This window comes from Siphateles boraxobius, unplaced genomic scaffold (genome assembly GCF_051911475.1).
Source record: "Siphateles boraxobius isolate OS27281-9 unplaced genomic scaffold, OSU_SipBor_1 1, whole genome shotgun sequence".
Classification (NCBI taxonomy): Eukaryota; Metazoa; Chordata; class Actinopteri; order Cypriniformes; family Leuciscidae; genus Siphateles; species Siphateles boraxobius.
The window spans coordinates 31463047-31478561 of NW_027508699.1; the positions used below are offsets into that span (position 1 = coordinate 31463047).

Below are 15515 nucleotides of genomic sequence, written 5' to 3' on the forward strand. Positions count from 1 at the left end.
AAAAATCAAGAGATGCACCAACCAGAGTTAAAAGTAAAGCAAACTTGCAATTTGTCAAAGATAAATTATGCTATTTACATATTCAAAACACCTGTTTCAAATACACATGGTGTCAGATGTCCTCTAATCCAACTCTGATAGCTTATCATAATGAATACTTAAACATTGTGGTAACGTTTTACAATAAGGTTAACATTAGTTAATGCATTAACTAACATGAACTAACAATGAGCAATACATTTGTTATAGTATTTATTAACCTATGTTAATGTTAGTTGTTAAAAATACAGTGGTCATTTGTTTGTTCATGTTAGCTTACAGTGCATTAATGTTAACAAATGCAACCTTTGATTTTATTAACATATTAGTAAATTATGAAATTAACATTAACTAAGATTAATAAATGCTAAAGAAGTATTGTTCATTCTTAGTTCATGTTTACTAAGGTTGTTAACTAATGAACCTTATTGTAAAGTGTTACCAATATTGTTTTCATATTGTATCTGAATCGTATACATTTACAGCATCAGTTTACCTGACATTTTGTAATACCTTCAAGCAGTTAAACATAAATTAGTCCTGACTAATAAAAACCTTAACCAGTAGTCTGGGTAGTGGTTTGTTTAGTATTACCCTTCGTTTTCTGCCTGTGGTGGCGTAAGAGTGGAGCAGTGTTAGTGGGTGGTTGTTCCATGTGCCCTAGTTCAGGTCTGAGCTTAAATAGACACTGCCTTTCTTGAGGGTCACATCACAGGTGACGGCCAAGCTAGAAAATGAAGTCGCATATGTTGGGTTTCCATGCAGTTCTGCTGCTGTGGCTTCTGGTCTCGTCCTCAGTGCAAGGTGGGTTTCACACATTCTTACCAATATTCAGAAAGTATTTTGTGTTGCTAGTAAATTCATTACTGCTAATGAATATGGTGATGATTGTATTTTGCAAAGTCTTTCGTTTAGTGGTAGTTTACATTTAAAATGAATGCCCTGCTTTTATCTCCAATAGATCATGGTATTGCTTCAAGCTGTCTAACTACTACAAATACTAGAGTTCCTATGAAGAATCTGCGTTGCTACATCATCCAGAATACATCATCCTTGTCCCCTGTGAATGCTGTGAGGTGAGAATTAATTTAGATTTCTTCAGAATTATCTTGTATTATTAAGACACAAAATAAAGGGATAATGAAAGCTTTATTTTACCTGATATGTGACTGGAAATATTGTCATAATAGCCTGTTCTGTTTCATTCTGTAGATTTCTTACAATCAAAGGGATCACAATCTGCTCAGATCCTTCCTCACAATGGGCCATAAAAGCAATGAAGTACCTGGACGCAAAGAAGAAACATCAGTAAGCATAAAGTACAGCTCATCAATCTGTGACTGCGGCTCCTGTGAAACATAAACCACAAATATGACTCGGTCATCGGCTCAGGTGGATACGCAGACCTTTGAATGAAAATTACTGCTAACTGGCCAGAATCATTTTGCAGTTTTTAAAGATTTTCTCTTTTGAGATAACATGCACTTTATTATACATCACTCACTTTAAGTTGTGATGTTTTTTTAATAATAAAAAAATCAATGTATGTTAATTTTTTCTTACAAAGAAGATTGTACTTTCATACTTTATACTATCTATTAATATCTATATTTTTTATTTCTCTAAAATGTTATTGATGTGATTATGTATTTTTATGTATAGAGGTGATGTTATCAATTAAATAAATTAAAAACCTTTGTGCCAGACCATTTTGAACTGCTTGTATTTAATTCCTGTAGGCTAAGCTGTAGCTTTAAATATAAATATGTGCGGTATCAAATGTAGACATGTTATTGTTTAGAAAATAGATGGACCCATGTCTGTTCATTTAAAGTAAACTCAAATGTTATTCATTAAAAATTGTATTTTCATTAAATCTTTTTCATTAAAAATGAAAAAAATCAAAACAATCAAGGCAAAAATCAAAACAAAAAATCAAAACCATTCCTATGGTACAGCAGTTTAACCACTAGTGAGCAATGAAATATACCAAGCGCAAATCCATGTTTCTGACTAAATTCTAACATGAACTGTAGGATGGACTGAATATGTGAAAACCCTCCCAGACATCCAGAACTAAACTGTACTTTTAGGGTAAACAATATGCCTTGAATAGACGTGCGATTAAAATACAGTGTCTATTTATATGTGTCATTTACCTTTAATCGTGTAATAAGTGTCTTTTTCAAGAGTGCAAATAGCCAACAAAGGCTATTTTGACTAATTCTATTCCTATTGTAAATATTTTAACTTTAGTACAAATAGCACATTACTTTTATTTATATGAATAGCATTTATCACTAATTGTTTTTAGAGTTGAAAAAAATGCAATTGTTTTTGATACCACTTTTTTTTAGCCCTAGAAACCACTATTTCCAATAGCATCTAGATTTTTACACTGTGATCGTAATTGGCTGCTGCCTTAATTCTTAGTTTCAAATTTATATACATGTATAAGTAAATATGATTTGTATTACTTTTAACATTTGAAAAAAGGGACAGAACTAATATCGAATATTCTCACTGCTCTTATAAGTAAATAATTATTAGGCACTTTAGTAGGTCATTGTTTTTTTATACACCACTTCCCCCATTTCTGAGGAATAGCAAATGTCCTAATTTCTCTCCTGTGGTTAATTTGGTAAGTCATCATCTTACACCTCCTTGCGGTTTTCCAGCTGTGCTAAATGGTAAGTAGGCTTAGACAACTTTCTATCAATTGTCGGTTAACACCCTTAAAAGGCACTGAATCAAGTGAATGATGAGCATTATGTGGGATGTATAGTAATTTGAGTTATTCAAGTTGAGCAACAGAAAAAACACAACCAGAATAAGGCTAAAGACATTCCATTCTACTAAAAATCCAACACGACTATTTTACATTTTGGCAAATTGGTCTCATTGGGATATCTCATTGGCATATTTCCGTAGGATCTGCTTACGGGCCAGTGGTGGTTAGGTTTAGGGGAAGGGTTGGGGAGGAACTTCATGGTTACCTTTTTCTAAAAATTATACATTTTTATATATCATCACATGGTATGAATTCATATGAAGTCGCCACCTTGTAAAATAGTTACATTTTCCCGTGAGGTGAAGATATCTTGGATAACTGATAACCTTGTCAGCAATAACATCTGCATTTATTCATTTAGATGAAGCCTCTATACCAAACGACTTACAAAGGATAAACATTATAAGCAATTTGTCATAGACCACCTTATTAATGAACAATCAAAGATAGGTACAAACTAAATGATATGATGGAAAAGTGCTGTATGTGTAGCCCACTATGATGCTCCAAAATGGCTGAAATCAAAGGTACAATGCTTTCCGTATTTGTCGTGTAGAGTGTAAGAAAGCTAAGCCTCACTGTGAGAGCTCAGTTTGTGGGTTAATGTTGGGGAAGTTGAGCATCTGCCACTGCATGTTTGTTGTAGATCAAACTGTAGGAGGATGGACCTAATAATTCACAGAGCTAGCATTGGTTTAGGGGGGTTTCCCCTCTTGTTTAGGCTCCATGCATGTTATTTCCAAGACATGTGCTTTAGCATTCTCTTTTAGCTAAGCAAATGATAATCATAATTATGTGACACCAAATATGTTTGATTTATTGACTTTGTTTTCATCATAGGGTTTTTATCTGAAGGCAACAGACATGAATAGATTGTCGACGGATACTGTGTGTGCGATGACACTGTACTTCCTGTGATGTGTAGATAAGCCCAAGAGCAGTTTCATATGCAGTTGTAGTTGGTTTAAAGTGACGGTGAAAATGTACCTGCTTATTCATAGATGAGCTGTTTTAGATATTTGCATGTTTGGCTTTCACACCTCTCATTTTCCTTTCTTATTGACGGTCAACTCTTTAGTCATATTTTATTGACCCTAATGGAACATATTATTATTTGACTTTTAAGATATCCAGAACCCATACTGATTATTCTAAGAGTATACTTAGTACCAAAAAGTCAACATAAATAAATGTTTTACTTCTGTAATTTGAACTTAGAACTTGCATTAAAATTCTAATTTATTCTACCGCTCAAAAGTTTGTCATTAAGATTTTAAAATTTTTAAAAAAGAAATGTATACGTTTATTCAGCATGGATGCATTACATCCATCAGGTTTTTTTCCGATTAAAACTTACTCTGGTGCGATTGCTCTGTTAGTATGGTTCACTTGAATAAGTATGAAGGCTGAAAAGGTCTTGGTCCGCTTCCAGGTGAACTTTGGTGCTGTTTGACTAAAATATGAATGCAACATAGACCAAAGACATCAAAACGATCCAAAAACAGGACATAATATCCCAAGACGCATCCCTAAAAAGTACAAAATGCTGAGGCATACCTGTTTTTTCTCATCATAGGAGCTACATTGCCAATTACATTTCGGTACATGCATGGGAAACGCTTGTGAGTACGAGTATTGAGCAAGTTAGCTTACGCTATGGGAACCACTTTCAAAACACCGTGCATGCTTAAAAACTTCACCCCATACTATAGCCTAGGGCCAAGCGCCCGAGGCTCATAGAAGAGTAAAGTTATGAGTCCTAATAGAGGCCAGATCAGTAATTAACCTCATATTGGGAAATATAGGAATGGGCCTTATAAAGGGCCAAGCTCCTTCTTTATATGGTGTATAGAGCTGTAGTTCAGGTTCACCCAGGACCAGACAGATGCCGGGCCTTATAGTTTAGGAAAATGTGCTTAGACACTTTATTTATACGGAAAAAACCCTTGCTTGTCTAGCGGGAACTTCTAGGTAATAAAATCTCATAAATGTGGACGGTAAGGCCCAGCTGGCCGCCGCACAAATATTTTCAATTGGTATTCCACTCGACCATGCCCATGACGAGGCCATGCCTCTCCTGGAATGAGCTCTGATGCCTATGGGACAACGGAGGCCCTAAGACTCATAAGCCAGCGAGATAGCATCAACTATCCTGAACATTGTCAGTGGGCAGAACGCTCTAAATCAGTGGTTCTCATCCTCTCCTGCAGGGATCCCCTGACAGGACATGTTTTTGTTTTCACCCTGAAATGGCACACCTGACCAGCATCCAAAAGCTCTTGTAGAAAGGAAAGAACCTTTGTCACTCAGCATAAGAAGGGATCCAGGCTCCGTGCTGTGCACCAGCCAGAGAACACTGACCATTTTAGAAGACAAAGGCGCTCTTGCTTCAGTAATGGTATTTAGCACCCTTTTCGGAAGGTTCGGATACTCGTTGAGGGGCCATACATGGTGGGCCCACAAGTCGGCACGGGGATGCCAGATCATCCCGTTCGCCTGCGTGAAGAGGTCTGGAACTCCTAAACAGGACCGGCGAGGGGGTTTCTCTAGGTGAGAGCAAGGCTCACGGGGACTGGGCCGGCGTGTGCTCGCTCGCATCTTTCCGCTCTGGCATTCTTTGTCCGCGCCGCTTCTTCTTGCGTGGCCCGAGCAAAGGAAAAGCGGAAGGCACGGGGTCGTCGTCAGCGAAGCTGGGCAGTCGAGTCCGCAGGGTGACAAGCACCTTTAGTTATCTTTATTTTTAAGAGTATATAGAGATTAGTCCATAGGTGCGGTAACTAGTGAAATTTTGCAGAAAAAGTTCCATTGTCTATTGTCAATGATGTAGCAATATGAAGCACAGCACTCATGCAGAAGTCACAGAAGCAGATTTCTGTTGGTCAACGCAGCATTTGTGTGACCAATTTGAACATGAGCGAAATCTGTGTGTGGGACATTTTCGCCTTCATGCAAAACTCCCCGATACTGAAATACCTGGATTTCACTGAGCAAATGTGACTGCATATTAAAGGTGCTAAACCTTTGGGTGCTAAACCCAAAGACAATTGTCTATTAATGGACTGACAGAGAAAAAAACATTAAACACCAATGAAATGGGGATGAAGCATCAACAAATAAATTCATGTATATATTAATATTTCAAGAATTTCAGGTCCCAGATGGGATTTCTTTTGATCACTCTGACCACTGGAAATATTATCATTAGCTTTTATTTCAGTCCATGGGAAAATTAATTAACAGCTAAGTCATGTATTTCCAATGGGCACCCATGTTACCAGTATGTCTAGCAGGTAGGCGGTTTCCTCCTCTTTTATTAATACTATCAATACTATCGCCAAAGTTGGTGAGATCAGTCCGACCAGTCGACATGAACAAGGTGATGCTGATTTTCACAGTTTGTGTTTTCGGGGTGATTTTAGGGTCCTTCAGTGTGTTTGCCGGAAAGTTTTTTTTTCTCTCTCTCTGTAAACAGTTTTATGGCTTGTGCAAGGGTGTGAAGTAAAGTTAAAGCTAGTGCAAATGTGGTTTCAGAGCTTTACCTCTTTAGCTCTGCCAAAAATAACCGAGTGGTTTTGTGTACAAGTTGCCCTGTGTGAGAATGAAAAAAGATAACTTTGTACTGAAATATTCAATCAACGTGAAGTATGAAATATGGATTAACCGTAAAAATGTATTTCTGTTTATATACAGATGGACATCCACCGAGTTGTTGCCTCAACGATGAGAGTGCATTTGGAGAAAGTATTGAACTACATAATACAAACTGAAGGACCCATTAAAGCAGTTGTCCCATTAAAGCAGTTGTGTAAGTAAATTTCAGATGCAAGTCCCTAATAGGAACTAGACTTGCCTACAGACGCAGGTTACACTTCAGTTACTATTTTGACTATTTGACTGTACTCCACTTTAGACATTCAAGGAACTATACAGTAAGGAACTTTATAACTACATGTGAACTAGTCATTCGAGTATTAGTAGACTGTCTGCTTAATATCTGCTAACACTTTATTTTGATGCTCTGCCAGGAGACATTCTACTGACTATAAGTAACTTTGCAAGTACAGGTCAACTTATTCTATTACCCTAACTCTATGACATAAAGTTGAAATGTAGTTGCAAATTAATGAGAGTTAGTTAATTGACACATAGTTGCTAAGTTACTTAGAATGTCCAAAATGAACGATCAAAATAAAGTGTAACCCGAATAAATAAATCGCAGTGGTAAAGCCCCTTGAAAATTGTTTAATATGAAGTTATCTATACTAGAAGTCCATAAAAAGATAATGAAAAAAGATAAATCAGCAAATAATGAGCACATACAAAACATCCTTCTTTTTCCAGGATCCAGACTGTATCTGGGAAAAGACTCTGTTCTGATCTAATAGTAACTGGACAAAGAGGGCCATGCTGAATGTGGATGAAGCAAAGAAGAAGCCCAGCGAGCAGGAATCTGTACCTGCAGAAGGAGCATCAGCGGATGAAAGTAAGAAGGGCAGATCCTGTGACACAAATATAGTTGCCATTGAATAGCAGGCGGTATAGAGTAAAACAAGACAAAAGAGTTAGAAATAAAAGTCAAAGACAAGCACAAAAGCCCATTAAGGTCTAGATTAGAAAAAGGTGGGATAAAGGCCAATTAACACTGTGAGTCCTGTCAATTGATTAAAAAAAAATAATAATAATCACATTTTTCTGTAGTTAATCGCAATTAACTGCACATTAAAGTTTTAATTATTTTTTTATATTGTAATAATTTCACATTGAATCTCCAAATTAATGTAGAAACAACATAAATTTGCTGATTTGTACTTGCTCTGCCAAAATATATAGATTAATCATTATCGAAGCTACAGAAGTGATTTAGTCAAGAACAGTGACTGATTTTGTCTCTTATGAATCTCTGATTAGGCTCCTGTTACTTTAAGACCTGACATCTGTTTTTTTCCCAACTCAAGTTCATTAAAGACTTTTTAACTCATTTATGTAACATCTGCTCCCTCCAACCAACAGAGGGGGCCCGCACCTGAATACTGACATCACTCGATTTCTTCTACAGTCACTTCCTGTTTGGTATATATAAAGAGCCATGCTCTCCACCATAGATATCATATAGAGACTAGATGCCCTATTGGTCGCTGTGGCGCAAGAAATGCGGCCGCCATCTTAAACCGGTCATACTCCTATTTGCGTTGCATATCAGCAGTAGATGCCAGCGCACAGTGCAGCATATTCCTGCTCAAATCGGCGGACCATCACTCTGGGATTACTTTCCACAAGTAAGATTTAACATTTAACATTACTGTACTATTGGTTGTATTTTGTGAACAAAATATTCAATGTGTCCTGTATCGTAGCTACGTGTATGACCTTTGCAGCAAAAAAAACCCGCGTAAAAATCAGTTCGGTATTCAGTGAGATTAATTAAATGCGCTGGCAGCTCATTGCACCTGCCAAACAGATTACACTGAGCGGAGCGGGTGACTGGTTTAAGATGGCGGCCCCACGGCTCGTCCGCGCCAATAGGCAATAGCGGTCGATAGGGCGTCTATCTATATGATGTCTATGCTCTCCACTAACACTTTGCGAAGTATTGCCAGTTTTTCCTGCCTTACTGAGCGTTCTGTCATTGCTATTGTTTTTGCCTCTTGTTATGACCTTTTGCTTGCCTTTTGGATATCATGTTTTTGGATAACTGTTTTTGCCTTGGTTGCTTACTTGGACTGCCTATTTTTTGTTCACTGGACCCAGCCTGTATCTTTGACCATTGCTTTGCCTGTCGATTTGGATTTTCTGCTTCAATAAAACTTCTGCATATGGATTCTCAACAAACGCCCATCCTGAGTTCATTACAATTTAAGACGGTGCTTATAAGGATACTCGGCCTGATGTTTAATAGCTGTGTTGTGATTTAAATACTCACATGACTTTGAAAGTGAAATTAGGCTGTATCAGTAGGTCTATAAGGTATGCCCAAATTCCAGTGTCATTGCATTATTCAACACATTCTTCTTTTATTTTTATTTTTTATTAAATGCTTGAGAAAAAAATAAAATAAATTATCATCATTGTGATAACATAATACAACAATACTCCAGTCACATTCTTCATTGAAATGTGTATGTAATCCCCTGCGCATGTAATAGAGCCATCCTGAAAGCCTACCTGTCCAGCTGTCTAAAATAATTAAGGAGCTATAGACTAATAGTATTATATACTACGTATTAACACTTATGAACATGTGTGAATCACACTTACTAAAGCAATAACTAAGTAAAATATGAGGTAATTCCAGAAATGTTGACACACACCGAGACTGAACTTTTGCTGAGCGGTTTTATACAGTAGTAGCTACATACGCCCCCATGGAGGCATCTCAGTAGACAGGATGACATGTTCACTAGATTTGTTGCTTTTCTCCTTATCCTTCTGCCTGCGGACGCAGCCATTATTATTGTGGTGTACAGTATATAATTGATGGAGTTCAAATCCCGATCTTTTATGTTCATTTAGTGAAGTCGAATTCTGCCTTTACAGGTAATCAGATAACTATTTTTTTTACCTTTAAATTGATACCAACAACATCATGATGTAGGGTAGTTGGAATGTTTACATGTGAATATCGAATTAGCCTATCAGACTTCATTTGTAAACAGACCTATCAGACTTATTCACGACTCTAAACGTATTTAGTAAGAGAACTAGTGGAGGTATGCTATGTTATCAACTGTTGTTGAAATGACAAAAATAAAATTCTATTTAATGAGTCACATTCTCTCTCTCTCTCTCTCTCTCTCTCTCTCTCTCTCTCTCTCTCTCTACTTTAGGCTTTTGTTTTCATTTAGGCCTATTAAATACTGTAATGAATGGCTGGAAGCAACCTGGTAAGGACAAACAGGGGATCACGTGACCGACAGGAACAAGACACAAAACCCACACCGTGACAAATACGCTGCTCTCGAAAGATGCTGATTTATAAGACGAAGATTATTTAGGTCTGCAGTTTTGAAAACTCATATCCAATAACACTGCTTTTACATGCGCCCTTAAGTGATTATAATGCATTCAAGGCAATATGCGATTAAACTACGAGGCTCATGCATGGCTACTGCGATTATGCACATTTGCAGGCAATAATCAGAGTAAAATGGAGTGCTGAGATTTTCAAAGTATGCTGAGCATATTACTTTCACTACCTGTACCTTTTTTTTCTCAGAGAACAAGCCAACAATTGCAGACAACACAGCTTACAATAACGTTCATATGAATAGAAAATTGCATGTACATGGGAGTGAAGATGTTTGATTATCATGTAAACATTTTAATTAGAATGGATTATTGTCAATATCCTCCACTCATCTTTTCCTGTCCCCGACTGAGGTGTCTGTGGGCCTAGGTGACGAAGAAAAGTGATCGCAGAGGGTGGTGAGCTTTGTGGGCTAAAAGACCTCCCTCAACATAGACCCTTCAGCCCAGCAGAAAGTTTCAGAATTAGAAGTGAGCAACAGAACAAGATGAAGTTCTCTCTGTTTTTTGCCGTTCTTTTCTCTATAGGATGGATGAGTGTTGTAGGAAAAGGTGAGATTCGATTATTTTAATTGCTGAGCTCTTTGTTTAAATACTGTGGTTTGACCTCAGTAACTTTCACTTGACCGAAATGTAGAGAAGTTGAGCTGACATTGTATCTTTATGAGAGAGAGTATGTGTCTGTGAAAGTAATGATTATTTAACTGAATACATTGATGTGCTTCTCCAAAAGTTGATGGTCATCTACCAAACTGCTGTCTTAAAGTGAGCCACACCAAAACACCAGTTGAAAATATTAAGGATTATACAAAACAAGAGTCATCAGGAGTATGTGCCATCGAAGCTGTAAGGCAAGTTCAAAAGTTATTATAATATATCAAAATTAGATTTTTTTGGAGGGTGGTTAATTAAATGATGAAAGCTAAAGCATCAAGTATTCTTTTTTTTTCGATGTCCAGATTCCGCACCAGAAAAGGTGCATATATCTGTTCAGATCCAAATAACAGTTGGGCTATCAAAGCGATAAATCACGTGAATGAGAGAAACACGATCAAGGGACCTTCTAAAGAACCTAGTATGTGCTATACAAGAACAACAAACATGATCCCAACTGTAACTACAACAAGCAAACCACCGGAAACAGAGACTGAGACCAGCACGAGTACAGCAGCATCACGAATAATTATGATAATCAAAACATCTAGACCAGAGACTGAGACCAGCACGAGTACAACTGCATCACAAATAGTTACGACAATCGAAACATCTAGACCAGAGACTGAGACCAGCACGAGTATGTATGTTTTAAAATACACTATTAAAACGATTTATGTATACATTTGCATATTTACAGATTCATAACTGTGGATAACAACATAATATGCTCTTCTCTAGTTGAAGACTGGATCCAGGACAAAATAAAAACAACTGAAACAACAGACCAGAGAGATTTTGCCAAGAATTACTTTTGTTTAAATAAGGAACAAGCTAAATACTTCTGTATCAAACAGCCGTAAAACATATTCTGTTTGAAAAGTTTGTACAACGTTTTATGCTTGTATACTGATACTACCAGGATGACTGAATGACTTCTAAGTGTAATAAATTAATAAGGTAATGGTAGTGAAAAATCAGCACTTTGATTTCACTCACTAAGTCAATTTCTCTTTTGTCATGATTTGTATTCATGTTTTGTGTGGTGACTTCTATTTTGTGTATTGTGTTTTCTTAATTTACTTAAAATATATACAAGTAGTAATTTAACTAAAACATAACCATATTTATTTATTATATATTATATTATATGGCTAATTCATATGATGTTGTGTCTCTAATAGCATCTTTTTTTTTGTCAATTAAACTTTCTATCTCAGGCCTCTATAGTTTTCCCCATAGTTGACGTACTTGAGTGCTGTCAATTGATAAAAAAAAAAAACTGAATTAATCACACATTTTTTTGTAATTAATCACAATTAACTGTACATAACATCACAGCATTTTTATACTGTAATAAGTTCACATCGAATCTCCTAATTAATGCAGAAACAAAGATAGTAGGCTATATTTCTAATATTTGTTTATTTCCAAAGTACTGTGAATGAAGGCCAGTATCACCGATACCAATACTGATTTCTTAAAAAAGAAATGTATACGTTTATTCAGCACGGATGCATTACATCCATCAGGTTTGGTTCGATTAAAACTTACTCTGGTGCGATTGTTCTGTTAGGATGGTTCACTTGAATAAGTATGAACGCTGTAAAGGGTTGGTCCGCTTCCAGGTGAACTTTGGTGCTGTTTGACTAAAATATGTATGCAACATAGACCAAAGACATCAAAACGATCCAAAAACAGGACATGATATCCCAAGATGCGTCCCTAAAGTACAGAATGCTGAGGCATACCTGTTTTTTCTCATCATAGGAGCTAAGTTGCCCATTACAGTTCGGTACATGCGTGGTAAACGTCTCGGTTACTAACGTAACCTCGGTTCCCTGAGAGTAGGGAACAAGTATTGCGTAGGTTAGCTTACGCTATGGGCACCCCTTTCAAAATGCTGTGGGTGCTTAAAAACTTCGCCCCATACTATAGCCTTGGGCCAAGTGTCCGAGGCTCATAGAAGAGTAAAGATATGAGTCCTAATAGAGGCCAGATCAGTAATGAGCCTCATATAGGGAAATATAGGAATGGGCCTTATAAAGGGCCAAGCTCCTTTATATGGTATATAGAACTGTAGTTCAGGTTCACCCAGGACCAGACAGATGTGTGCCTTATAGTTGTGGAAAAGTTGTGGAAAATGTATTTATACGGAAAGAACTCTTGCTTGTAAAGCGGGAACTTCTAGGTTACAACTTCTCATAAATGTGGACGGTGAGGCCCAGCCGGCCGCCGCACAAATATCTTCAATTGGTATTCCACTCAACCATGCCCATGACGAGGCTATACCTCTCATGGAATGAGCTCTGATGCCTATGGGACAACGGAGGCCCTTAGACTCATAAGCAAGCGAGATAGCATCAACTATCCAACGTGACACTCTTTGTTGACACGCTTTGTGACCGCGAAACCTCTGGTGCGGCTGCCGAAGCATACGAAGAGCTGTTCTGACTGCCTGAAGTGGGCAGAAGGCTATATATTGACTCTGAGAGCCCTCACAGGGCAGAGTAGAATCGCGTTTCTTTCGTCTTCTGACGAGGTAAGAGCTGACAGCGAAATGACCTGCGCTCTGAACGGAGTAGAGAGCACTTTAGAAACATACCCATACCCGTGGTTTAAGGATGACTCTGGAGTCATTGGGCCCGAATTCAAGGCAGGAAGCGCTCACTAAGAGTGTTTGTAAATCACCCACTCGCTTGACTGATGCCAGTGCTAGCAAGAGAGCAGTTTTGAGCGAAAGAGGCTTCACTGAAGCTGCTCGAAAGGGGCCCCTTTTATGGCCTCCAGGATCATGGAGAGGTCCCAGATAGGTATAGAGGGGGGTCGAGGCGAGATTAGCCTTCTGGCCCCCTTGCGGAAGCGCATGATTAGGTCGTTTCTTTCCCAGTGATTGCCCGGCCACATGAGCGTGAAGTGCTGCTATGGCCACCACATATACTTTGATCGTGGAGGGGGTGCGACCAGCATCCAAAAGCTCTAGTAGAAAGAAAATAACCTTTGTCACTCCGCATAAGTAGGGTTCCAGGCTCCGTGCTGTGCACCAGCCAGAGAACACTGACCATTTTAGAGCATAAAGGCACCTGGTTAAAGGCGCTCTTGCTTCAGTAATGGTATTAAGCACCCTTTTCGGAAGGTTCGGATACACGTTGAGGGGCCATACATGGTGGGCCCACAAGTCGGGACGGGGATGCCAGATCATGCCGTTCGCCTGCGTGAGGAGGTCTGGAACTCCTAAACAGGACCGGCGAGGGGGTTTCTCTAGTTGAGAGCGAGGTTCGCGGGGACTGGGCCGGCGTGTGCTCGCTCGCATCTTTCCGCTCTGGCATTCTTTGTCCTTGGCGCTTCTTCTTGTGCGGCCCGAGCAAAGGAAAAGCGGAAGGCACGGGGTCGTCATCTGCGAAGCTGGCCAGTCGAGTCAGCACTGTGGCGAGCGCCATCTCATCGCACTCCGGGCAGCCACCCCTTAGAGAGTGCAGCTTCAGCGTGGTCACGGCCCAGACAGGAAGCGCACAAGATGTGATGATCCACGCCGAAGAGAGGGCCTCGAGGCATTTGAAACAACGCCTAGAAAATTGCCCTTTTAGATAGTACTTTGCAGCGGCGAACACATTAAGTTTAGCTTAAGGTGAGACACGGCAGGCAAAAACATCGTTTTTTTTTCACTGGTCAATTTTGAGATTTTGTCTTCAATAACATGTCTTCTTTCAGACTTGTGCTGAAAAAAGGTCCAAAATTACACATTTAGGTCTTTATTTTACTACAACCAATCACATGGCAGTTGCTTCAATGCATTTAGGGGTGCGGTCCTGGTCAAGACAATCTCCTGAACTCCAAACTGAATGTCAGAATGGGAAAGAAAGGTGATTTAAGCAATTTTGAGCGTGGCATGGTTGTTGGTGCCAGACGGGCCGGTCTGAGTATTTCACAATCTTCTCAGTTACTGGGATTTTCACGCACAACCATTTCTAGGGTTTACAAAGAATAGTGTGAAAAGGAAAAAACATCCAGTATGCCTTGTTGATGCTAGCGGTCAGGGGAGAATGGGCAGACTGATTCAAGCTGATAGAAGAGCAACTTTGACTGAAATAACCACTCGTTACAACCGAGGTATGCAGCAAAGCATTTGTGAAGCCACAACACACACAACCTTGAGGCGGATGGGCTACAACAGAAGAAAACCCCACCGGGTACCACTCTTCTCCACTACAAATAGAAAAAGAGGCTACAATTTGCAAGAGCTCACCAAAATTGGACAGTTGAAGACAGGAATAATGTTGCCTGGTCTGATGAGTCTCGATTTCTGTTGAGACATTCAGATGGTAGAGTCAGAATTTGGCGTAAACAGAATGAGAACATGGATCCATGTGCAGGCTGGTGGTGGTGGTGTAATGGTGTGGGGGGTGTTTTCTTGGCACACTTTAGGCCCCTTAGTGCCAATTGGGCATCGTTTAAATGCCACGGCCTACCTGAGCATTGTTTCTGACCATGTCCATCCCTTTATGGCCACCATGTACCCATCCTCTGATGGCTACTTCCAGCAGGATAATGCATCATGTCACAAAGCTCGAATCATTTCAAATTGGTTTCTTGAACATGACAATGAGTTCACTGTACTAAAATGGCCCCCACAGTCACCAGATCTCAACCCAATAGAGCATCTTTGGGATGTGGTGGAACGGGAGCTTCGTGCCCTGGATGTGCATCCCATAAATCTCCAACTGCAAGATGCTATCCTATCAATATGGGCCAACATTTCTAAAGAATGTTTTCAGCACCTTGTTGAATCAATGCCTCGTAGAATTAAGGCAGTTCTGAAGGCGAAAGGGGGTCAAACACAATATTAGTATGGTGTTCCTAATAATCCTTCAGGTGAGTGTATACTATACTTTACACACTATATATACAAAACAATTACATTACACAACACATATAAGTTTTGTATAATATAATTACTATATAATACTAAACAAATCTGTAATTGTGGGATCCTAAAGTGGTTGTGAGT

The 15515-nt window shown here is 38.9% G+C and overlaps 1 long non-coding RNA gene across 1 annotated transcript in view; it reads left to right on the forward strand.

Moving 5' to 3' along the window:
* The first annotated feature begins 7206 nt into the window (after window positions 1-7206).
* LOC143741130 (uncharacterized) overlaps window positions 7207-15515 on the forward strand; it is a 52849-nt gene continuing 44540 nt past the window's right edge. Inside the window, exons 1-2 of the long non-coding RNA XR_013204949.1 lie at window positions 7207-7313; window positions 10208-10405. This is a non-coding gene — a long non-coding RNA (uncharacterized LOC143741130). The remainder of the gene's footprint in view (window positions 7314-10207; window positions 10406-15515) is intronic.